The 23,893-nt window shown below is 56.4% G+C and overlaps 1 long non-coding RNA gene across 3 annotated transcripts; it reads right to left on the bottom strand.

The window, feature by feature from the left end:
* Positions 1-19,904: 19,904 nt before the first annotated feature.
* Positions 19,905-22,347, bottom strand: LOC135298540 (uncharacterized). Of its 3 annotated transcripts, none has more exons than XR_010360544.1 (6): positions 22,148-22,347; positions 21,689-21,725; positions 21,258-21,334; positions 21,034-21,127; positions 20,478-20,522; positions 19,905-20,158 (listed from the first exon to the last, which is right to left on the bottom strand). It is a non-coding gene; the product is annotated as an uncharacterized LOC135298540 (long non-coding RNA). The 3 variants fall into 3 exon arrangements; XR_010360543.1 differs by having other exon boundaries at positions 19,905-20,373; positions 21,292-21,334; XR_010360542.1 differs by having other exon boundaries at positions 21,292-21,334; positions 22,148-22,346.
* Positions 22,348-23,893: the final 1,546 nt, after the last annotated feature.

Here is a 23,893-nt window from a genome sequence, read left to right as displayed (position 1 = left end):
CAGGAGGCACTTGGCACTGTCAAAGCAGCCACAGTTGCCTCTGGGGGCACCTTGCATCTGGGAGGCATCCTGATCCGTGCGGAATTTCAGCAGGCAGCCGGCCACTCCGGGCCACCAGGCACTGGACACGAACCCTGGCCTTTCCCCAGAGAAACAAAAGTCACCAGGCCAGGTTCCTGATGTCAGTTTTCAGGAGGCACTTGGCACTGTCAAACCAGCCACAGTTGACTCTGGGAGCACCTTGCATCTGGGAGGCATCCTGATCCGTGCGGAATTTCAGCAGGCAGCCGGCCACTCCGGGCCACCGGGCCCTGGACAGGAACGATGGCCTTTCCCCAGAGAAACAAAACTCACCAGCCAGGTTCCTGATGTCAGTTTGCAGAAGGCACTTGGCACTGTCAAACCAGCCACAGTTGACTCTGGGGGCACCTTGCATCTGGGAGGCATCCTGATCCGTGCGGAATTTCAGCAGGCAGCCGGCCACTCCGGGCCACCCGGCACTGGACACGAACCATGGCCTTTCCCCAGAGAAACAAAACTCAACATCCCAGCTCCCTGATATCAGTTTTCAGGAGGCACTTGGCACTGTCAAAGCAGCCACTGTTGCCTCTGGGGGCACCTTGCATCTGGGAGGCATCCTGATCCATTTGGAATTTCAGCAGGCAGCCGGCCACTCCGGGCCTCCGGGCCCTGGAGACGAACCATGGCCTTTCCCCAGAGAAACAAAAGTCACCACACCAGCTTCCTGATGTCAGCTTGCAGGAGGCACTTGGCACTGTCAGACCAGCCACAGTTGACTCTGGGGGCACCTTGCATCTGGGAGGCATCCTGATCCTTGCGGAATTTCAGCAGGCAGCCGGCCACTCCGGGCCACCGGGCCCTGGACACGAACCATGGCCTTTCCCCAGAGAAACAAAAGTCACCAGCCCAGGTTCCTGATGTCAGTTTGCAGGAGGCACTTGGCACTGTCAAACCAGCCACAGTTGACTCTCGGAGCACCTTGCATCTGGGAGGCATCCTGATCCTTGCGGAATTTCAGCAGGCAGCCGGCCACTCCGGGCCACCGGGCCCTGGACACGAACCATGGCCTTTCCCCAGAGAAACAAAACTCAACTCACCAGCTCCCTGATGTCAGTTTTCAGGAGGCACTTGGCACTGTCAAACCAGCCACAGTTGCCTCTGGGGGCACCTTGCATCTGGGAGGCATCCTGATCCATTTGGAATTTCAGCAGGCAGCCGGCCACTCCGGGCCTCCGGGCCCTGGACACGAACCATGGCCTTTCCCCAGAGAAACAAAAGTCACCACACCAGCTTCCTGATGTCAGCTTGCAGGAGGCACTTGGCACTGTCAAACCAGCCACAGTTGACTCTGGGAGCACCTTGCATCTGGGAGGCATCCTGATCCTTGCGGAATTTCAGCAGGCAGCCGGCCACTCCGGGCCACCGGGCCCTGGACACGAACCATGGCCTTTCCCCAGAGAAACAAAACTCAACTCACCACCTCCCTGATGTCAGTTTTCAGGAGGCACTTGGCACTGTCAAACCAGCCACAGTTGACTCTGGGGGCACCTTGCATCTGGGAGGCATCCTGATCCATTCGGAATTTCAGCAGGCAGCCGGCCACTCCGGGCCACCGGGCCCTGGACACGAACCATGGCCTTTCCCCAGAGAAACAAAAGTCACCAGGCCAGGTTCCTGATGTCAGTTTGCAGAAGGCACGTGGCACTGTCAAACCAGCCACTGTTGCCTCTGGGGGCACCTTGCATCTGGGAGGCATCCTGATCCTTGCGGAATTTCAGCAGGCAGCCGGCCACTACGAGCCACCGGGCCCTGGACACGAACCATGGCCTTTCCCCAGAGAAACAAAACTCAACAGCCCAGCATCCTGATGTCAGTTTGCAGGAGGCACTTGGCACTGTCAAAGCAGCCACAGTTGCCTCTGGGGGCACCTTGCATCCGGGAGGTATCCTGATCCTTGCGGAATTTCAGCAGGCAGCCGGCCACTCCGGGCCACCGGGCCCTGGCCACGAACCATGGCCTTTCCCCAGAGAAACAAAAGTCACCAGGCCAGGTTCCTGATGTCAGTTTTCAGGAGGCACTTGGCACTGTCAAAGCAGCCACAGTTGCCTCTGGGAGCACCTTGCATCTGGGAGGCATCCTGATCCGTTCGGAATTTCAGCAGGCAGCCGGCCACTCCGGGCCACCGGGCCCTGGACACGAACCATGGCCTTTCCCCAGAGAAACAAAAGTCTCAAGTCCAGGTTCCTGATGTCAGTTTGCAGGAGGCATTTGGCACTGTCAATGCAGCCACAGTTGCCTCTGGGGGCACCTTGCATCTGGGAGGCATCCTGATCCTTGCGGAATTTCAGCAGGCAGCCGGCCACTCCGGGCCACCGGGCCCTGGACAGGAACCATGGCCTTTCCCCAGAGAAACAAAACTCAACATCCCAGCTCCCTGATGTCAGTTTTCAGGAGGCACTTGGCACTGTCAAACCAGCCACAGATGACTCTGGGAGCACCTTGCATCTGGGAGGCATCCTGATCCATTTGGAATTTCAGCAGGCAGCCGGCCACTCCGGGCCTCCGGGCCCTGGACAGGAACGATGGCCTTTCCCCAGAGAAACTAAAGTCACCACACCAGCGTCCTGATGTCAGTTTTCAGGAGGCACTTGGCACTGTCAAAGCAGCCACAGTTGCCTCTGGGGGCACCTTGCATCCTGTAGGTATCCTGATCCGTGCGGAATTTCAGCAGGCAGCCGGCCACTCCGGGCCACCGGGCCCTGGACACGAACCATGGCCTTTCCCCAGAGAAACAAAAGTCTCAAGCCCAGGTTCCTGATGTCAGTTTGCAGGAGGCATTTGGCACTGTCAATGCAGCCACAGTTGACTCTGGGGGCACCTTGCATCTGGGAGGCATCCTGATCCGTTCGGAATTTCAGCAGGCAGCCGGCGACTCCGGGCCACTGGGCCCTGGACACGAACCATGGCCTTTCCCCAGAGAAACAAAACCCAACAGCTCAGCTTCCTGATGTCAGTTTGCAGGAGGCACTTGGCACTGTCAAACCAGCCACAGTTGACTCTGGGAGCGGCTTGCATCTGGGAGGCATCCTGATCCTTGCGGAATTTCAGCAGGCAGCCGGCCACTCCGGGCCACCGGGCCCTGGACAGGAATGATGGCCTTTCCCCAGAGAAACAAAAGTCACCAGGCCAGGTTCCTGATGTCAGCTTGCAGAAGGCACGTGGCACTGTCAAACCAGCCACTGTTGCCTCTGGGGGCACCTGGCATCTGAGAGGCATCCTGATCCTTGCGGAATTTCAGCAGGCAGCCGGCCACTCCGGGCCACCGGGCCCTGGCCACGAACCATGGCCTTTCCCCAGAGAAACTAAAGTCACCAGCCCAGGTTCCTGATGTCAGTTTGCAGGAGGCACTTGGCACTGTCAAACCAGCCAGAATTGCCTGTGGGGTCACCTTGCATCTGGGAGGCATCCTGATCCGTGCGGAATTTCAGCAGGCAGCCGGCCACTCCGGGCCACCCGGCACTGGACACTAACCGTGGAGTTTCCCCTGAGAAACAAAACTCAACTCACCAGCTCCCTGATGTCAGTTTGCAGGAGGCACTTGGCACTGTCAAACCAGCCACAGTTGACTCTGGGAGCACCTTCCATCAGGGAGGCATCCTGATCCTTGCGGAACTTCAGCAGGCAGCCGGCCAATCGGGGCCACAGGGCCCTGGACAAGAACCATGGCCTTTCCCCAGAGAAACAAAACTCACCAGCCAGGTTCCAGATGTCAGTTTGCAGGAGGCACTTGGCACTGTCAAACCAGCCACTGTTGACTCTGGGGGCACCTTGCATCTGGGAGGCATCCTGATCCGTTTGGAATTTCAGCAGGCAGCCGGCCACTCCGGGCCACCGGGCCCTGGACACGAACCATGGCCTTTCCCCAGAGAAACAAAACTCACCACACCAGCTTCCTGATGTCAGTTTGCAGGAGGCACTTGGCACTGTCAAACCAGCCACAGTTGACTCTGGGGCACCTTGCATCTGGGAGGCATCCTGATCCTTGCGGAATTTCAGCAGGCAGCCGGCCACTCCGGGCCCTGGACACGAACCATGGCCTTTCCCCAGAGAAACAAAAGTCACCAGGCCAGGTTCCTGATGTCAGTTTTCAGGAGGCACTTGGCACTGTCAAAGCAGCCACAGTTGACTCTGGGGGCACCTTGCATCTGGGAGGCATCCTGATCCGTTCGGAATTTCAGCAGGCAGCCAGCCACTCCGGGCCACCGGGCCCTGGACAGGAATGATGGCCTTTCCCCAGAGAAACAAAACTCAACAGCCCAGCATCCTGATGTCAGTTTGCAGGAGGCACTTGGCACTGTCAAAGCAGCCACTGTTGCCTCTGGGGTCACCTTGTATCCGGGAGGTATCCTGATCCTTGCGGAATTTCAGCAGGCAGCCGGCCACTCCGGGCCACCGGGCCCTGGACACGAACCATGGCCTTTCCCCAGAGAAACAAAACTCAACTCACCAGCTCCCTGATGTCAGTTTGCAGGAGGCACTTGGCACTGTCAAACCAGCCACAGTTGACTCTGGGAGCACCTTGCATCTGGGAGGCATCCTGATCCATTCGGAATTTCAGCAGGCGGCCACTCCGGGCCACCGGGCCCTGGACACGAACCATGGCCTTTCCCCAGAGAAACAAAAGTCACCAGGCCAGGTTCCTGATGTCAGTTTTCAGGAGGCACTTGGCACTGTCAAACCAGCCACAGTTGACTCTGGGGGCACCTTACATCTGGGAGGCATCCTGATCCGTTCGGAATTTCAGCAGGCAGCCGGCCACTCCAGGCCAATGGGCCCTGGACACGAACCATGGCCTTTCCCCAGAGAAATAAAACTCACCAGCCAGGTTCCTGATGTCAGATTGCAGGAGGCAGTTGGCACTGTAAAACCAGCCACAGTTGACTCTGGGAGCACCTTACATCTGGGAGGCATCCTGATCCGTTCGGAATTTCAGCAGGCAGCCGGCCACTCCGGGCCACCGGGCCCTGGACACGAACCATGGCCTTTCCCCAGAGAAACAAAACTCAAAAGCTCAGCTTCCTGATGTCAGTTTGCAGGAGGCACTTGGCACTGTCAAAGCAGCCACAGTTGCCTCTGGGGGCACCTGGCATCTGGGAGGCATCCTGATCCTTGCGGAATTTCAGCAGGCAGCCGGCCACTCCGGGCCACCGGGCCCTGGCCACGAACCATGGCCTTTCCCCAGAGAAACAAAACTCAACTCACCAGCTCCCTGATGTCAGTTTTCAGGAGGCACTTGGCACTGTCAAACCAGCCACAGTTGACTCTGGGGGCACCTTACATCTGGGAGGCATCCTGATCCGTTCGGAATTTCAGCAGGCAGCCGGCCACTCCAGGCCAATGGGCCCTGGACACGAACCATGGCCTTTCCCCAGAGAAACAAAACTCACCAGCCAGGTTCCTGATGTCAGTTTGCAGGAGGCACTTGGCACTGTCAAAGCAGCCACAGTTGCCTCTGGGGGCACCTTGCATCTGGGAGGCATCCTGATCCATTTGGAATTTCAGCAGGCAGCCGGCCACTCCAGGCCACCGGGCCCTGGACACGAACCATGGCCTTTCCCCAGAGAAAGAAAACTCACCACACCAGCATCCTGATGTCAGTTTGCAGGAGGCACTTGGCACTGTCAAAGCAGCCACAGTTGCCTCTGGGGGCACCTTGCATCCGGGAGGTATCCTGATCCTTGCGGAATTTCAGCAGGCAGCCGGCCACACTGGGCCACCGGACCCTGGCCACGAACCATGGCCTTTCCCCAGAGAAACAAAAGTCACGAGGCCAGGTTCCTGATGTCAGTTTGCAGGAGGCACTTGGCACTGTCAAACCAGCCACAGTTGACTCTGGGGGCACCTTGCATCTGGGAGGCATCCTGATCCATTTGGAATTTCAGCAGGCAGCCGGCCACTCCGGGCCTCCGGGCCCTGGACACGAACCATGGCATTTCCCCAGAGAAACAAAACTCAACTCACCAGCTCCCTGATGTCAGTTTGCAGGAGGCACTTGGCACTGTCAAACCAGACACAGTTGCCTGTGGGGGCACCTTGCATCTGGGAGGCATCCTGATCCGTGCGGAATTTCAGCAGGCAGCCGGCCACTCCTGGACACCGGGCCCTGGACACGAACCATGGCCTTTCCCCAGAGAAACAAAACTCACCACACCAGCTTCCTGATGTCAGTTTGCAGGAGGCACTTGGCACTGTCAAACCAGCCACAGTTGACTCTGGGGGCACCTTACATCCTGTAGGTATCCTGATCCTTGCGGAATTTCAGCAGGCAGCCGGCCACTCCCGGCCACCGGGCCCTGGACAAGAACCATGGCCTTTCCCCAGAGAAACAAAACCCAACAGCTCAGCTTCCTGATGTCAGTTTGCAGGAGGCACTTGGCACTGTCAAAGCAGCCACAGTTGCCTCTGGGGGCACCTTGCATCTGGCAGGCATCCTGATCCGTGCGGAATTTCAGCAGGCAGCCGGCCACTCCGGGCCACCGGGCCCTGGACACGAACCCTGGTCTTTTCCCCGAGAAACAAAAGTCACCAGGCCAGGTTCCTGATGTCAGTTTGCAGGAGGCACTTGGCACTGTCAAAGCAGCCACAGTTGACTCTGGGGGCACCTTGCATCTGGGAGGCATCCTGATCCGTTCGGAATTTCAGCAGGCAGCCGGCCACTCCGGGCCACTGGGCCCTGGACAGGAACGATGGCCTTTCCCCAGAGAAACAAAACCCAACAGCTCAGCTTCCTTGGGTCAGTTTGCAGGAGGCACTTGGCACTGTCAAACCAGCCACTGTTGCCTCTGGGGGCACCTTGCATCTGGGAGGCATCCTGATCCGTTTGGAATTTCAGCAGGCAGCCGGCCACTCCGGGCCACCGAACCCTGGACACGAACCATGGCCTCTCCCCAGAGAAACAAAACTCAACTCACCAGCTCCCTGATGTCAGTTTGCAGGAGGCACTTGGCACTGTCAAACCAGCCACTGTTGCCTCTGGGGGCACCTTGCATCTGGGAGGCATCCTGATCCGTTTGGAATTTCAGCAGGCAGCCGGCCACTCCGGGCCACCGAACCCTGGACACGAACCATGGCCTCTCCCCAGAGAAACAAAACTCAACTCACCAGCTCCCTGATGTCAGTTTGCAGGAGGCACTTGGCACTGTCAAACCAGCCATAGTTGACTCTGGGAGCGGCTTGTAATGGGAGGCATCCTGATCCTTGCGGAATTTCAGCAGGCAGCCGGCCACTCCGGGCCACTGGGCCCTGGACACGAACCATGGCCTTTCCCCAGAGAAACAAAACCCAACAGCTCAGCTTCCTGATGTCAGTTTGCAGGAGGCACTTGGCACTGTCAAACCAGCCACAGTTGCCTCTGGGGGCACCTTGCATCTGGCAGGCATCCTGATCCGTGCGGAATTTCAGCAGGCAGCCGGCCACTCCGGGCCACCGGGCCCTGGACACGAACCATGGCCTTTCCCCAGAGAAACAAAACCCAACAGCACAGCTTCCTGATGTCAGTTTGCAGGAGGCACTTGGCACTGTCAAACCAGCCACAGTTGACTCTGGGGGCACCTTGCATCTGGGAGGCATCCTGATCCGTTCGGAATTTCAGCAGGCAGCCGGCCACTCCGGGCCACCGGGCCCTGGACAGGAACGATGGCCTTTCCCCAGAGAAACAAAACCCAACAGCTCAGCTTCCTGATGTCAGTTTGCAGGAGGCACTTGGCACTGTCAAACCAGCCACAGTTGACTCTGGGGGCACCTTGCATCTGGGAGGCATCCTGATCCGTGCGGAATTTCAGCAGGCGGCCGGCCACTCCGGGCCACCCGGCACTGGACACGAACCATGGCCTTTCCCCAGAGAAACAAAACTCAACATCCCAGCTCCCTGATATCAGTTTTCAGGAGGCACTTGGCACTGTCAAAGCAGCCACTGTTGCCTCTGGGGGCACCTTGCATCTGGGAGGCATCCTGATCCATTTGGAATTTCAGCAGGCAGCCGGCCACTCCGGGCCTCCGGGCCCTGGAGACGAACCATGGCCTTTCCCCAGAGAAACAAAAGTCACCACACCAGCTTCCTGATGTCAGCTTGCAGGAGGCACTTGGCACTGTCAGACCAGCCACAGTTGACTCTGGGGGCACCTTGCATCTGGGAGGCATCCTGATCCTTGCGGAATTTCAGCAGGCAGCCGGCCACTCCGGGCCACCGGGCCCTGGACACGAACCATGGCCTTTCCCCAGAGAAACAAAAGTCACCAGCCCAGGTTCCTGATGTCAGATTGCAGGAGGCACTTGGCACTGTCAAACCAGCCACAGTTGACTCTCGGAGCACCTTGCATCTGGGAGGCATCCTGATCCTTGCGGAATTTCAGCAGGCAGCCGGCCACTCCGGGCCACCGGGCCCTGGACACGAACCATGGCCTTTCCCCAGAGAAACAAAACTCAACTCACCAGCTCCCTGATGTCAGTTTGCAGGAGGCACTTGGCACTGTCAAACCAGCCAGAGTTGACTCTGGGGGCACCTTGCATCTGGGAGGCATCCTGATCCATTTGGAATTTCAGCAGGCAGCCGGCCACTCCGGGCCTCCGGGCCCTGGACACGAACCATGGCCTTTCCCCAGAGAAACAAAAGTCACCACACCAGCTTCCTGATGTCAGCTTGCAGGAGGCACTTGGCACTGTCAAACCAGCCACAGTTGACTCTGGGAGCACCTTGCATCTGGGAGGCATCCTGATCCATTTGGAATTTCAGCAGGCAGCCGGCCACTCCGGGCCACCGGACCCTGGCCACAAACCATGGCCTTTCCCCAGAGAAACAAAAGTCACGAGGCCAGCATCCTGATGTCAGTTTTCAGGAGGCACTTGGCACTGTCAAAGCAGCCACAGTTGACTCTGGGGGCACCTGGCATCTGGGAGGCATCCTGATCCATTTGGAATTTCAGCAGGCAGCCGGCCACTCCGGGCCTCCGGGCCCTGGACACGAACCATGGCCTTTCCCCAGAGAAACAAAACTCACCACACCAGCTTCCTGATGTCTGTTTTCAGGAGGCACTTGGCACTGTCAAACCAGCCACAGTTGACTCTGGGGGCACCTTGCATCTGGGAGGCATCCTGATCCTTGCGGAATTTCAGCAGGCAGCCGGCCACTCCGGGCCACCGGGCCCTGGACACGAACCATGGCCTTTCCCCAGAGAAACAAAAGTCACCAGGCCAGGTTCCTGATGTCAGTTTGCAGAAGGCACGTGGCACTGTCAAACCAGCCACTGTTGCCTCTGGGGGCACCTTGCATCTGGGAGGCATCCTGATCCTTGCGGAATTTCAGCAGGCAGCCGGCCACTACGAGCCACCGGGCCCTGGACACGAACCATGGCCTTTCCCCAGAGAAACAAAACTCAACAGCCCAGCATCCTGATGTCAGTTTGCAGGAGGCACTTGGCACTGTCAAAGGAGCCACAGTTGCCTCTGGGGGCACCTTGCATCCGGGAGGTATCCTGATCCTTGCGGAATTTCAGCAGGCAGCCGGCCACTCCGGGCCACCGGGCCCTGGCCACGAACCATGGCCTTTCCCCAGAGAAACAAAAGTCACCAGGCCAGGTTCCTGATGTCAGTTTTCAGGAGGCACTTGGCACTGTCAAAGCAGCCACAGTTGCCTCTGGGAGCACCTTGCATCTGGGAGGCATCCTGATCCGTTCGGAATTTCAGCAGGCAGCCGGCCACTCCGGGCCACCGGGCCCTGGACACGAACCATGGCCTTTCCCCAGAGAAACAAAACTCAACTCACCAGCTCCCTGATGTCAGTTTTCAGGAGGCACTTGGCACTGTCAAACCAGCCAGAGTTGACGCTGGGGGCACCTTGCATCTGGGAGGCATCCTGATCCATTTGGAATTTCAGCAGGCAGCCGGCCACTCCGGGCCACTGGGCCCTGGACACGAACCATGGCCTTTCCCCAGAGAAACAAAACCCAACAGCTCAGCTTCCTGATGTCAGTTTGCAGGAGGCACTTGGCACTGTCAAACCAGCCACAGTTGACTCTGGGAGCGGCTTGCATCTGGGAGGCATCCTGATCCTTGCGGAATTTCAGCAGGCAGCCGGCCACTCCGGGCCACCGGGCCCTGGACAGGAATGATGGCCTTTCCCCAGAGAAACAAAAGTCACCACACCAGCTTCCTGATGTCAGCTTGCAGAAGGCACGTGGCACTGTCAAACCAGCCACTGTTGCCTCTGGGGGCACCTTGCATCTGGGAGGCATCCTGATCCTTGCGGAATTTCAGCAGGCAGCCGGCCACTCCGGGCCACCGGGCCCTGGCCACGAACCATGGCCTTTCCCCAGAGAAACTAAAGTCACCAGCCCAGGTTCCTGATGTCAGTTTGCAGGAGGCACTTGGCACTGTCAAAGCAGCCACAGTTGCCTCTGGGGGCACCTGGCATCTGAGAGGCATCCTGATCCTTGCGGAATTTCAGCAGGCAGCCGGCCACTCCGGGCCACCGGGCCCTGGCCACGAACCATGGCCTTTCCCCAGAGAAACTAAAGTCACCAGCCCAGGTTCCTGATGTCAGTTTGCAGGAGGCACTTGGCACTGTCAAACCAGGCAGAATTGCCTGTGGGGTCACCTTGCATCTGGGAGGCATCCTGATCCGTGCGGAATTTCAGCAGGCAGCCGGCCACTCCGGGCCACCCGGCACTGGACACTAACCGTGGAGTTTCCCCTGAGAAACAAAACTCAACTCACCAGCTCCCTGATGTCAGTTTGCAGGAGGCACTTGGCACTGTCAAACCAGCCACAGTTGACTCTGGGAGCACCTTCCATCAGGGAGGCATCCTGATCCTTGCGGAACTTCAGCAGGCAGCCGGCCAATCGGGGCCACAGGGCCCTGGACAAGAACCATGGCCTTTCCCCAGAGAAACAAAAGTCACCAGGCCAGGTTCCAGATGTCAGTTTTCAGGAGGCACTTGGCACTGTCAAACCAGCCACTGTTGACTCTGGGGGCACCTTGCATCTGGGAGGCATCCTGATCCGTTTGGAATTTCAGCAGGCAGCCGGCCACTCCGGGCCACCGGGCCCTGGACACGAACCATGGCCTTTTCCCAGAGAAACAAAAGTCACCACACCAGCTTCCTGATGTCAGCTTGCAGGAGGCACTTGGCACTGTCAAACCAGCCACAGTTGACTCTGGGAGCACCTTGCATCTGGGAGGCATCCTGATCCGTGCGGAATTTCAGCAGGCGGCCACTACGGGCCACCGGGCCCTGGACACGAACCATGGCCTTTCCCCAGAGAAACAAAACTCAACTCACCAGCTCCCTGATGTCAGTTTGCAGGAGGCACTTGGCACTGTCAAAGCAGCCACTGTTGCCTCTGGGGGCACCTTGCATCTGGGAGGCATCCTGATCCGTGCGGAATTTCAGCAGGCAGCCGGCCACTCCGGGCCACCGGGCCCTGGACACGAACCATGGCCTTTCCCCAGAGAAACAAAACTCACCACACCAGCTTCCTGATGTCAGTTTGCAGGAGGCACTTGGCACTGTCAAACCAGCCACAGTTGACTCTGGGGGCACCTTACATCCTGTAGGTATCCTGATCCTTGCGGAATTTCAGCAGGCAGCCGGCCACTCCGGGCCACCGGGCCCTGGACAGGAATGATGGCCTTTCCCCAGAGAAACAAAAGTCACCAGGCCAGGTTCCTGATGTCAGTTTGCAGAAGGCACTTGGCACTGTCAAACCAGCCACAGTTGACTCTGGGGCACCTTGCATCTGGGAGGCATCCTGATCCTTGCGGAATTTCAGCAGGCAGCCGGCCACTCCGGGCCACCGGGCCCTGGCCACGAACTATGGCCTTTCCCCAGAGAAACAAAAGTCACCAGGCCAGGTTCCTGATGTCAGTTTTCAGGAGGCACTTGGCACGGTCAAAGCAGCCACAGTTGACTCTGGGGGCACCTTGCTTCTGGGAGGCATCCTGATCCGTTCGGAATTTCAGCAGGCAGCCGGCCACTCCGGGCCACCGGGCCCTGGACAGGAATGATGGCCTTTCCCCAGAGAAACAAAACTCAACAGCCCAGCATCCTGATGTCAGTTTGCAGGAGGCACTTGGCACTGTCAAAGCAGCCACAGTTGCCTCTGGGGGCACCTGGCATCTGGGAGGCATCCTGATCCTTGCGGAATTTCAGCAGGCAGCCGGCCACTCCGGGCCACCGGTCCCTGGACACGAACCATGGCCTTTCCCCAGAGAAACAAAACTCAACTCACCAGCTCCCTGATGTCAGTTTGCAGGAGGCACTTGGCACTGTCAAACCAGCCACAGTTGACTCTGGGAGCACCTTACATCTGGGAGGCATCCTGATCCTTGCGGAATTTCAGGAGGCAGCCGGCCACTCCAGGCCACCGGGCCCTGGACACGAACCATGGCCTTTCCCCAGAGAAACAAAAGTCACCAGCCCAGGTTCCTGATGTCAGTTTGCAGGAGGCACTTGGCACTGTCAAACCAGCCACAGTTGACTCTGGGGGCACCTTGCATCTGGGAGGCATCCTGATCCATTTGGAATTTCAGCAGGCAGCCGGCCACTCCGGGCCTCCGGGCCCTGGACACGAACCATGGCCTTTCCCCAGAGAAACAAAACTCAACTCACCAGCTCCCTGATGTCAGTTTGCAGGAGGCACTTGGCACAGTCAAACCAGCCACAGTTGACTCTGGGGGCACCTTGCATCTGGGAGGCATCCTGATCCGTTCGGAATTTCAGCAGGCAGCCGGCCACTCCGGGCCACCGGGCCCTGGACACGAACCATGGCCTTTCCCCTGAGAAACAAAACTCAACTCACCAGCTCCCTGATGTCAGTTTGCAGGAGGCACTTGGCACTGTCAAACCAGCCACTGTTGCCTCTGGGGGCACCTTGCATCTGGGAGGCATCCTGATCCTTGCGGAATTTCAGCAGGCAGCCGGCCACTCCCGGCCACCAGGCCCTGGACAGGAACCATGGCCTTTCCCCAGAGAAACAAAAGTCACCAGGCCAGGTTCCTGATGTCAGTTTGCAGAAGGCACTTGGCACTGTCAAAGCAGCCACTGTTGCCTCTGGGGGCACCTTGCATCTGGGAGGCATCCTGATCCGTTCGGAATTTCAGCAGGCAGCCGGCCACTCCGGGCCACCGGGCCCTGGACACGAACCATGGCCTTTCCCCAGAGAAACGAAAGTCACGAGGCCAGGTTCCTGATGTCAGTTTGCAGGAGGCACTTGGCACTGTCAAACCAGCCAGAATTGCCTGTGGGATCACGTTGCATCTGGGAGGCATCCTGATCCTTGCGGAATTTCAGCAGGCAGCCGGCCACACTGGGCCACCGGACCCTGGCCACGAACCATGGCCTTTCCCCAGAGAAACAAAAGTCACGAGGCCAGGTTCCTGATGTCAGTTTGCAGGAGGCACTTGGCACTGTCAAACCAGCCACAGTTGACTCTGGGAGCACCTTGCATCTGGGAGGCATCCTGATCCATTTGGAATTTCAGCAGGCAGCCGGCCACTCCGGGCCTCCGGGCCCTGGACACGAACCATGGCATTTCCCCAGAGAAACAAAACTCAACTCACCAGCTCCCTGATGTCAGTTTGCAGGAGGCACTTGGCACTGTCAAAGCAGCCACTGTTGCCTCTGGGGGCACCTTGCATCTGGGAGGCATCCTGATCCGTGCGGAATTTCAGCAGGCAGCCGGCCACTCCGGGACACCGGGCCCTGGACACGAACCATGGCCTTTCCCCAGAGAAACAAAACTCACCACACCAGCTTCCTGATGTCAGTTTGCAGGAGGCACTTGGCACTGTCAAACCAGCCACAGTTGACTCTGGGGGCACCTTACATCCTGTAGGTATCCTGATCCTTGCGGAATTTCAGCAGGCAGCCGGCCACTCCGGGCCACCGGGCCCTGGACAGGAATGATGGCCTTTCCCCAGAGAAACAAAAGTCACCAGGCCAGGTTCCTGATGACAGTTTGCAGGAGGCACTTGGCACTGTCAAACCAGCCACAGTTGACTCTGGGGGCACCTTACATTCTGTAGGTATCCTGATCCTTGCGGAATTTCAGCAGGCAGCCGGCCACTCCCGGCCACCGGGCCCTGGACAAGAACCATGGCCTTTCCCCAGAGAAACAAAAGTCACCACACCAGCTTCCTGATGTCAGCTTGCAGGAGGCACTTGGCACTGTCAAACCAGCCACAGTTGACTCTCGGAGCACCTTGCATCTGGGAGGCATCCTGATCCTTGCGGAATTTCAGCAGGCAGCCGGCCACTCCGGGCCACCGGTCCCTGGACACGAACCATGGCCTTTCCCCAGAGAAACAAAACTCAACTCACCAGCTCCCTGATGTCAGTTTGCAGGAGGCACTTGGCACTGTCAAACCAGCCACAGTTGACTCTGGGAGCACCTTACATCTGGGAGGCATCCTGATCCTTGCGGAATTTCAGCAGGCAGCCGGCCACTCCGGGCCACCGGGCCCTGGACAAGAACCATGCCCTTTCCCCAGAGAAACAAAACTCACCAGGCCAGGTTCCTGATGTCAGTTTGCAGGAGGCACTTGGCACTGTCAAAGCAGCCACAGTTGCCTCTGGGGGCACCTTGCATCCTGTAGGTATCCTGATCCGTGCGGAATTTCAGCAGGCAGCCGGCCACTCCGGGACACCGGGCCCTGGACAGGAACGATGGCCTTTCCCCAGAGAAACAAAAGTCACCAGCCAGGTTCCTGATGTCAGTTTTCAGGAGGCACTTGGCACTGTCAAAGCAGCCACAGTTGACTCTGGGAGCACCTTGCATCTGGGAGGCATCCTGATCCGTTCGGAATTTCAGCAGGCAGCCGGCCACTCCGGGCCACCGGTCCCTGGACACGAACCATGGCCTTTCCCCAGAGAAACAAAACTCAACTCACCAGCTTCCTGATGTCAGTTTGCAGGAGGCACTTGGCACTGTCAAACCAGCCACTGTTGCCTCTGGGGGCACCTTGCATCTGGGAGGCATCCTGATCCGTGCGGAATTTCAGCAGGCAGCCGGCCACTCCGGGCCACCAGGCACTGGACACGAACCATGGCCTTTCCCCAGAGAAACAAAACTCAACATCCCAGCTCCCTGATATCAGTTTGCAGGAGGCACTTGGCACTGTCAAACCAGCCACAGTTGACTCTGGGAGCACCTTGCATCAGGGAGGTATCCTGATCCTTGCGGAATTTCAGCAGGCAGCCGGCCACTCCGGGCCACCAGGCACTGGACACGAACCCTGGCCTTTCCCCAGAGAAACAAAAGTCACCAGGCCAGGTTCCTGATGTCAGTTTTCAGGAGGCACTTGGCACTGTCAAACCAGCCACAGTTGACTCTGGGAGCACCTTGCATCTGGGAGGCATCCTGATCCGTGCGGAATTTCAGCAGGCAGCCGGCCACTCCGGGCCACCGGGCCCTGGACACGAACCCTGGTCTTTTCCCCGAGAAACAAAAGTCACGAGGCCAGGTTCCTGATGTCAGTTTGCAGGAGGCACTTGGCACTGTCAAAGCAGCCACAGTTGACTCTGGGGGCACCTTGCATCTGGGAGGCATCCTGATCCGTTCGGAATTTCAGCAGGCAGCCGGCCACTCCGGGCCACTGGGCCCTGGACAGGAACGATGGCCTTTCCCCAGAGAAACAAAACCCAACAGCTCAGCTTCCTTGGGTCAGTTTGCAGGAGGCACTTGGCACTGTCAAACCAGCCACAGTTGACTCTGGGAGCACCTTGCATCTGGGAGGCATCCTGATCCGTTTGGAATTTCAGCAGGCAGCCGGCCACTCCGGGCCACCGAACCCTGGACACGAACCATGGCCTCTCCCCAGAGAAACAAAACTCAACTCACCAGCTCCCTGATGTCAGTTTGCAGGAGGCACTTGGCACTGTCAAACCAGCCACTGTTGCCTCTGGGGGCACCTTGCATCTGGGAGGCATCCTGATCCGTTTGGAATTTCAGCAGGCAGCCGGCCACTCCGGGCCACCGAACCCTGGACACGAACCATGGCCTCTCCCCAGAGAAACAAAACTCAACTCACCAGCTCCCTGATGTCAGTTTGCAGGAGGCACTTGGCACTGTCAAACCAGCCATAGTTGACTCTGGGAGCGGCTTGTAATGGGAGGCATCCTGATCCTTGCGGAATTTCAGCAGGCAGCCGGCCACTCCGGGCCACTGGGCCCTGGACACGAACCATGGCCTTTCCCCAGAGAAACAAAACCCAACAGCTCAGCTTCCTGATGTCAGTTTGCAGGAGGCACTTGGCACTGTCAAACCAGCCACAGTTGCCTCTGGGGGCACCTTGCATCTGGCAGGCATCCTGATCCGTGCGGAATTTCAGCAGGCAGCCGGCCACTCCGGGCCACCCGGCACTGGACACGAACCATGGCCTTTCCCCAGAGAAACAAAACTCAACATCCCAGCTCCCTGATATCAGTTTTCAGGAGGCACTTGGCACTGTCAATGCAGCCACAGTTGCCTCTGGGGGCACCTTGCATCTGGGAGGCATCCTGATCCTTGCGGAATTTCAGCAGGCAGCCGGCCACTCCGGGCCTCCGGGCCCTGGACAAGAACCATGGCCTTTCCCCAGAGAAACAAAAGTCACCACACCAGCTTCCTGATGTCAGCTTGCAGGAGGCACTTGGCACTGTCAAACCAGCCACAGTTGACTCTGGGAGCACCTTGCATCTGGGAGGCATCCTGATCCTTGCGGAATTTCAGCAGGCAGCCGGCCACTCCGGGCCACCGGTCCCTGGACACGAACCATGGCCTTTCCCCAGAGAAACAAAACTCAACTCACCAGCTCCCTGATGTCAGTTTGCAGGAGGCACTTGGCACTGTCAAACCAGCCACAGTTGACTCTGGGAGCACCTTACATCTGGGAGGCATCCTGATCCTTGCGGAATTTCAGCAGGCAGCCGGCCACTCCGGGCCACCGGGCCCTGGACACGAACCATGGCCTTTCCCCAGAGAAACAAAAGTCACCAGCCCAGGTTCCTGATGTCAGTTTGCAGGAGGCACTTGGCACGGTCAAACCAGCCACAGTTGACTCTGGGGGCACCTTGCATCTGGGAGGCATCCTGATCCATTTGGAATTTCAGCAGGCAGCCGGCCACTCCGGGCCACCGGGCCCTGGACACGAACCATGGCCTTTCCCCAGAGAAACAAAACTCAAAAGCTCAGCTTCCTGATGTCAGTTTGTAGGAGGCACTTGGCACTGTCAAAGCAGCCACAGTTGCCTCTGGGGGCACCTGGCATCTGGGAGGCATCCTGATCCTTGCGGAATTTCAGCAGGCAGCCGGCCACTCCGGGCCACCGGTCCCTGGACACGAACCATGGCCTTTCCCCAGAGAAACAAAACTCAACTCACCAGCTCCCTGATGTCAGTTTGCAGGAGGCACTTGGCACTGTCAAAGCAGCCACAGTTGACTCTGGGAGCACCTTACATCTGGGAGGCATCCTGATCCTTGCGGAATTTCAGCAGGCAGCCGGCCACTCCGGGCCACCGGGCCCTGGACACGAACCATGGCCTTTCCCCAGAGAAACAAAAGTCACCAGCCCAGGTTCCTGATGTCAGTTTGCAGGAGGCACTTGGCACTGTCAAACCAGCCACAGTTGCCTCTGGGGGCACCTGGCATCTGGGAGGTATCCTGATCCTTGCGGAATTTCAGCAGGCAGCCGGCCACTCCGGGCCCTGGACACGAACCATGGCCTTTCCCCAGAGAAAGAAAACTCACCACACCAGCATCCTGATGTCAGTTTGCAGGAGGCACTTGGCACTGTCAAACCAGCCACAGTTGCCTCTGGGGGCACCTGGCATCTGGGAGGTATCCTGATCCTTGCGGAATTTCAGCAGGCAGCCGGCCACTCCGGGCCCTGGACACGAACCATGGCCTTTCCCCAGAGAAAGAAAACTCACCACACCAGCATCCTGATGTCAGTTTTCAGGAGGCACTTGGCACTGTCAAAGCAGCCACAGTTGCCTCTGGGGGCACCTGGCATCTGGGAGGCATCCTGATCCTTGCGGAATTTCAGCAGGCAGCCGGCCACTCCGGGCCTCCGGTCCCTGGACACGAACCATGGCCTTTCCCCAGAGAAACAAAACTCAACTCACCAGCTCCCTGATGTCAGTTTGCAGGAGGCACTTGGCACTGTCAAACCAGACACAGTTGCCTGTGGGGGCACCTTGCATCTGGGAGGCATCCTGATCCGTGCGGAATTTCAGCAGGCAGCCGGCCACTCCGGGACACCGGGCCCTGGACACGAACCATGGCCTTTCCCCAGAGAAACAAAACTCACCACACCAGCTTCCTGATGTCAGTTTGCAGGAGGCACTTGGCACTGTCAAACCAGCCACAGTTGACTCTGGGGGCACCTTACATCCTGTAGGTATCCTGATCCTTGCGGAATTTCAGCAGGTAGCCGGCCACTCCGGGCCACCGGGCCCTGGACAGGAATGATGGCCTTTCCCCAGAGAAACAAAAGTCACCAGGCCAGGTTCCTGATGTCAGTTTGCAGGAGGCACTTGGCACTGTCAAACCAGCCAGAATTGCCTGTGGGGTCACCTTGCATCTGGGAGGCACCATGATCCTTGCGGAAGTTCAGCAGGCAGCCGGCCACTCCCGGCCACCGGGCCCTGGACAAGAACCATGGCCTTTCCCCAGAGAAACAAAAGTCACCACACCAGCTTCCTGATGTCAGTTTGCAGAAGGCACTTGGCACTGTCAAAGCAGCCACTGTTGCCTCTGGGGGCACCTTGCATCTGGGAGGCATCCTGATCCGTTCGGAATTTCAGCAGGCAGCCGGCCACTCCGGGCCACCGGGCCCTGGACACGAACCATGGCCTTTCCCCAGAGAAACAAAAGTCACCAGGCCAGGTTCCTGATGTCAGTTTTCAGGAGGCACTTGGCACTGTCAAACCAGCCACAGTTGACTCTGGGGGCACCTTGCATCTGGGAGGTATCCTGATCCGTTCGGAATTTCAGCAGGCAGCCGGCCACTCCGGGCCCTGGACACGAACCATGGCCTTTCCCCAGAGAAACAAAAGTCACCAGGCCAGGTTCCTGATGTCAGTTTGCAGGAGGCACTTGGCACTGTCAAACCAGCCACAGTTGACTCTGGGAGCACCTTGCATCTGGGAGGCATCCTGATCCTTGCGGAATTTCAGCAGGCAGCCGGCCACTCCGGGCCACCGGGCCCTGGACACGAACCATGGCCTTTCCCCAGAGAAACAAAACTCACCAGGCCAGGTTCCTGATGTCAGTTTTCAGGAGGCACTTGGCACTGTCAAAGCAGCCACAGTTGACTCTGGGGGCACCTTGCATCTGGGAGGCATCCTGATCCGTTCGGAATTTCAGCAGGCAGCCGGCCACTCCGGGCCACCGGGCCCTGGACAAGAACCATGGCCTTTCCCCAGAGAAACAAAAGTCACCACACGAGAGTCCTGATGTCAGTTTGCAGGAGGCACTTGGCACTGTCAAAGTAGCCACAGTTGCCTCTGGGGGCACCTTGCATCTGGGAGGCATCCTGATCCGTGCGGAATTTCAGCAGGCAGCCGGCCACTCCGGGACACCGGGCCCAGGACACGAACCATGGCCTTTCCCCATAGCGGCAATACTCACCACGCCAGGTTCCTGATGTCAGTTTGCAGGAGGCACTTGGCACTGTCAAACCAGCCACAGTTGCCTCTGGGGGCATCTTGCATCTGGGAGGCATCCTGATCCGTGCCCACTTAAGCGACACTTAGCAAAGTAAGGTGCAGAGATTCTTCCTCAATAGATTTTTTGTGGCAGTAAATAAACCACGAGGTGATCAGCATGGAAGAAAAATGCAGCAGACAGTCACGAGCAAATAAACATCTTTTATTGGAATGATTACTGAAGTCTTCAAATATATTGCTTGATACCTCCTAGTCTCCCCACCCCAAATACCATGATCATCACAAAGGAAGTCTCTGTGGAACATGTGAAAAATGTCTGGTTATGCTTTAGGAATGAAAAAAGCCAGAGAATGGATGCCTCACTTGATGTTGCTGCAGCAGAAGCTCTCTTTGGGTCTGTGACTCTTTTGTCAGTGACTGAAGTGCCTCCTCCACCTGTTGTGAACAGATGACACAGCAAAGCCCTGAAGAAAAGGCAGCAGATTCTAGAGGGTGATTTCTTCCCTTTTAGTTCCCCCTTGAGCTGTGGAAATGTGCTCATTCCCAGCAGTAAACCCAGTCTGGAGGCGTGACCAGTGTCAAAGGCTGCCACCTTCACTGCAAGGTGCCACTTGCACCTCATCATGACATAACCCTTCCCCTAGGCCAGACTGGAAGAGAAAAAAAAAACAAAACCTCGGGGTGTTTTCAAATGCATTTCCTAAAAGCCAGAACACAGAGCATCAGAAGGAAAATGAGGACCTTGTCCACTTACCAGGACCAGCTTTCCTTTGAGGTGTGACACCTGGGAGTCCAGATCCTGCAGGACACCACAAAATGCTGTGCTCAGGCTGGCCATGTCCCCAAGCTCACAGAGCTTCCTGCCCACCCTGTCTCTGCAGTCCACTAGGCTGCCAGGTAATTCCAGCAGTAACTCCTTGTGGCTGTGGAACTACCTGTGTCAGATGCTCATTTTGGCTGCCAGCCTCCCTCAGCACCTGGTCCTGCTGCTGGCTGGCAGCTTCCAGCTCTCCAGTACTATTTTTTAACTGTATTTGTAGATGCTCTTTGCTCTGCAACTCCTTTGGTCTGAATTTGGAAACTAAAGTAAAATAATTCAGAGAACAGGATTCACCTGGAGTTTTACCCTCACAGGGGTAATACTTCAGTTGATGAACTGCTGGTTTTTACAGCTAAATAATGAGTTGTTTTCTAACCCCAGAGTGCTATAGTGTTATTCCAGGAGGGAAGTTTCTCCCTGAGGAAGCCTGCTGTGCCTCTCAAAGCTCATACAGATGCTCTCCATGGTACATCTGTCTCAACCTTCATACCTGCTATCCTGAAGTGCATCTCTTTCCAGCTGCATTCCCCTCAGTTTGCTCTACCCATCAGACTTAAATGGATTTCCTCACACAGCTCAGTGGTCTAAAAGAGAAAAAACAAACAACCTAACTGAACCAGCCAAAATACTGAAGACATGACCTAAACCAGAAAGAGGCTGCTTAAAATAGTGCTGGTGAAACTGCCCAAAGACTCAGCACTGACAAGGACTCACTAAATTTAAGAAGCTGTCCCAAATTTCAACTCACTTCATGCAGCCTGTTCTGCACATCTCCACTTTTCTGAGAGAAACTGTAGAATCAGAGGAGAATTTGGTTATATAAAACCTTGAGTACAAAAGGAAAGAAACCTGAGCCAATTCACACTGTCTTATTTTACTGGAATTGATCAGGCAATGGATTATTTACTCCATTCCTGAGGGTGTGGTGTCAGTTTGACTCATCAGTCTGAGTCAATCAGTAAATCAAATCGCTGTTTGCCATCAATTTTCAAACTAATTTATGAACCTTCTTGGGTGAAACTTTCAAATATTAGATATACAACTGTGTATAAAAAAATCACTAAAAATCAAGCTCTACATTCTGGGGGAAAAAATAATGACACAGCAGGGACAGGAATTTTCTGCAAACCCATCCTGTGTATTACCTTAATTCCTGGATATTCTTGTTCATTGGGACAGCACCTGTGAAGAAAAATATGTGCATTTACTTTTTAATCTATTAAGAATCAACTTCATGTAACACAATTAATTCTGCCCATCTAATTTTAAAACTGCAGGAGGACTTAAAGTTATTTAAGGGGAGATAAGTTTCCCTCCTTTTCCAAATCTTCTGGTTTGTTTTGTCAGGACTAACCCAGATGCAGACAGAAGAGGAAAAGAAGAAAAACAATAAAGAGGAGGAAAGAGACAGAAAGGGGAGCCGGAAAGAGACAGAATCTATCGGTGGTGGTTTTAAATCAGATGGTATTGACAGGTTTCTTGCTCCATTTATTTGCATTTTTATGCGTGACTCGCCCTCTGGAGCGCTGGTGACCACACCGCAGGCCAAGTGGCAGCCCGAGCAGCACCTGCCATTCCTGGCTAACTTAACACCTTCAACAAACCTGACACAGCCGCCCCGGGGGTGCTTCCTGTGGGCACACTGAGGAGAAAACCAGAGTCCTTGGTTCCAGAGCCCAACCCTGAGGGGCCAGAGCAGCGAACAGAGGAGAAAAACCCCTCAGCCCTGCCATGGCAGGCGCGGGAGCCGCCTCCCCTCAGGCGGGCCGGGCCCCGTCGCTTCCCCGTCGCTTCCCCGTCGCTTCCCCGTCGCTTCCCCGTGCTTTGTGAGCCACTCAGGAGCAGGAGATGGAGCTTCCTTGTTCCGGAGTGACCCATTATAGGTAACGCTGAACAGGTGTGGGGCTTTGCTTTGTGAGCCACTCAGGAGCAGGAGATGGAGCTTCCTTTGTTCCGGAGTGACCCATTATAAGAGACTTCTGGGGAGCACAGCGAACAGGAGCAGGCAAACAGGGTCACAGCAGTTTGTGCAGGCAGGGCTAGCAGGTAGGGCTGCAGGTTCTAGCTAGTTTGGTGAAGTATTTTTTATTGGTTGATTGATCTTGGGCTTTCCCCTAAGCAATGGTTTTAACCTGGTCAAAATCTGTGGTTAGTACAAGTGTATATGACCAAGTAGAGCCTTCCAAAAAGCATGTGTCTGTACAGACCCATTCCTGCCCGGAGTGTTTGAGCTTATCAGTGCCTTCAGGGGATGTTATGGAGAAGGCCTGCCTGCGGTGTGAACAAGTGAATGACCTCCTTTCGCTAGTGGCTGAGCTTAGGGAAGAAGTTGAAAGATTAAGGAGTATCAGGGATAGTGAAAAGGAAATAGACTGGTGGAGTTCAGCCCTTACATCTTTAAGGGAGGCCCACCAGGAGTCAGAGGGCTCATATGTCTTTCAGGCAATAGAGGGGCACCTGGTAGATGAAGGGGAGTGGAAATGGGTCCCTGCTCGGGGTGGTAATAACAAAAATCCCTCCTGCCCCCCATCCCCTAGCCAGGTGCCACTTCAGAATAGGTATGAGGCACTGGATCTAGACAGCCAGAGAGATGATTTAGAGGAAAATCATCTACCCAGTGAGCCTCCCAATTATGACTTGCCTAAAAAGAGGATTACCATCTCTAATGTCAAGAAAAAAAGAAAGGTAATTGTGGTGGGTGATTCCCTTCTGAGGGGGACAGAGGGCCCCGTATGTCAACCTGACCCATCCCACAGGGAGGTCTGCTGCCTCCCTGGGGCCCAGGTACGAAACATCACTGAGAAACTTCCTAGGCTGATTCAGTCCTCTGATTATTACCCACTGCTGATACTCCAAGCTGGCAGTGATGAGATTGAAAAGAGGAGTGTCAAGGTGATTAAAAGGGAGTTTAGGGCACTGGGTTAAGTGGTTGATAGGACAGGTGCACAGGTAGTGTTCTGCTCAGTCCCTTTGGTGGCAGAGAAAAATAATGAAAAGAATAAGAAAACTCGTATCATTAACAAATGGCTCAAGGGTTGGTGTTACCGGCAAAATTTTAGATTCTTTGATCATGGAGCAACCTTTATGGCACCTGCTCTATTGGAATCAGATGGGGTACATCTCTGTTAAGGGTAGGAGGTTTTTAGCTCATGAACTGGCAGACCTTATTGAGAGGGCTTTAAACTAGGTTTGAAGGGGGAAGGGGATGCAGCTGGGCTGTTTGGAAGCAGGCCCAGGGGTGGTAAGACTGTGTTAGGGGAGAAATCAGCAGCCCAGCTGAGATGCATGCATACCAATGCACGCAGCATGGGTAACAAACAAGAAGAGCTGGAGGCCATGGTGCATCAGCA

Source organism: Passer domesticus, chromosome 4, assembly GCF_036417665.1.
Source record: "Passer domesticus isolate bPasDom1 chromosome 4, bPasDom1.hap1, whole genome shotgun sequence".
Classification (NCBI taxonomy): domain Eukaryota; kingdom Metazoa; phylum Chordata; class Aves; order Passeriformes; family Passeridae; genus Passer; species Passer domesticus.
This window is presented reverse-complemented; position numbering and strand designations above follow the sequence as displayed.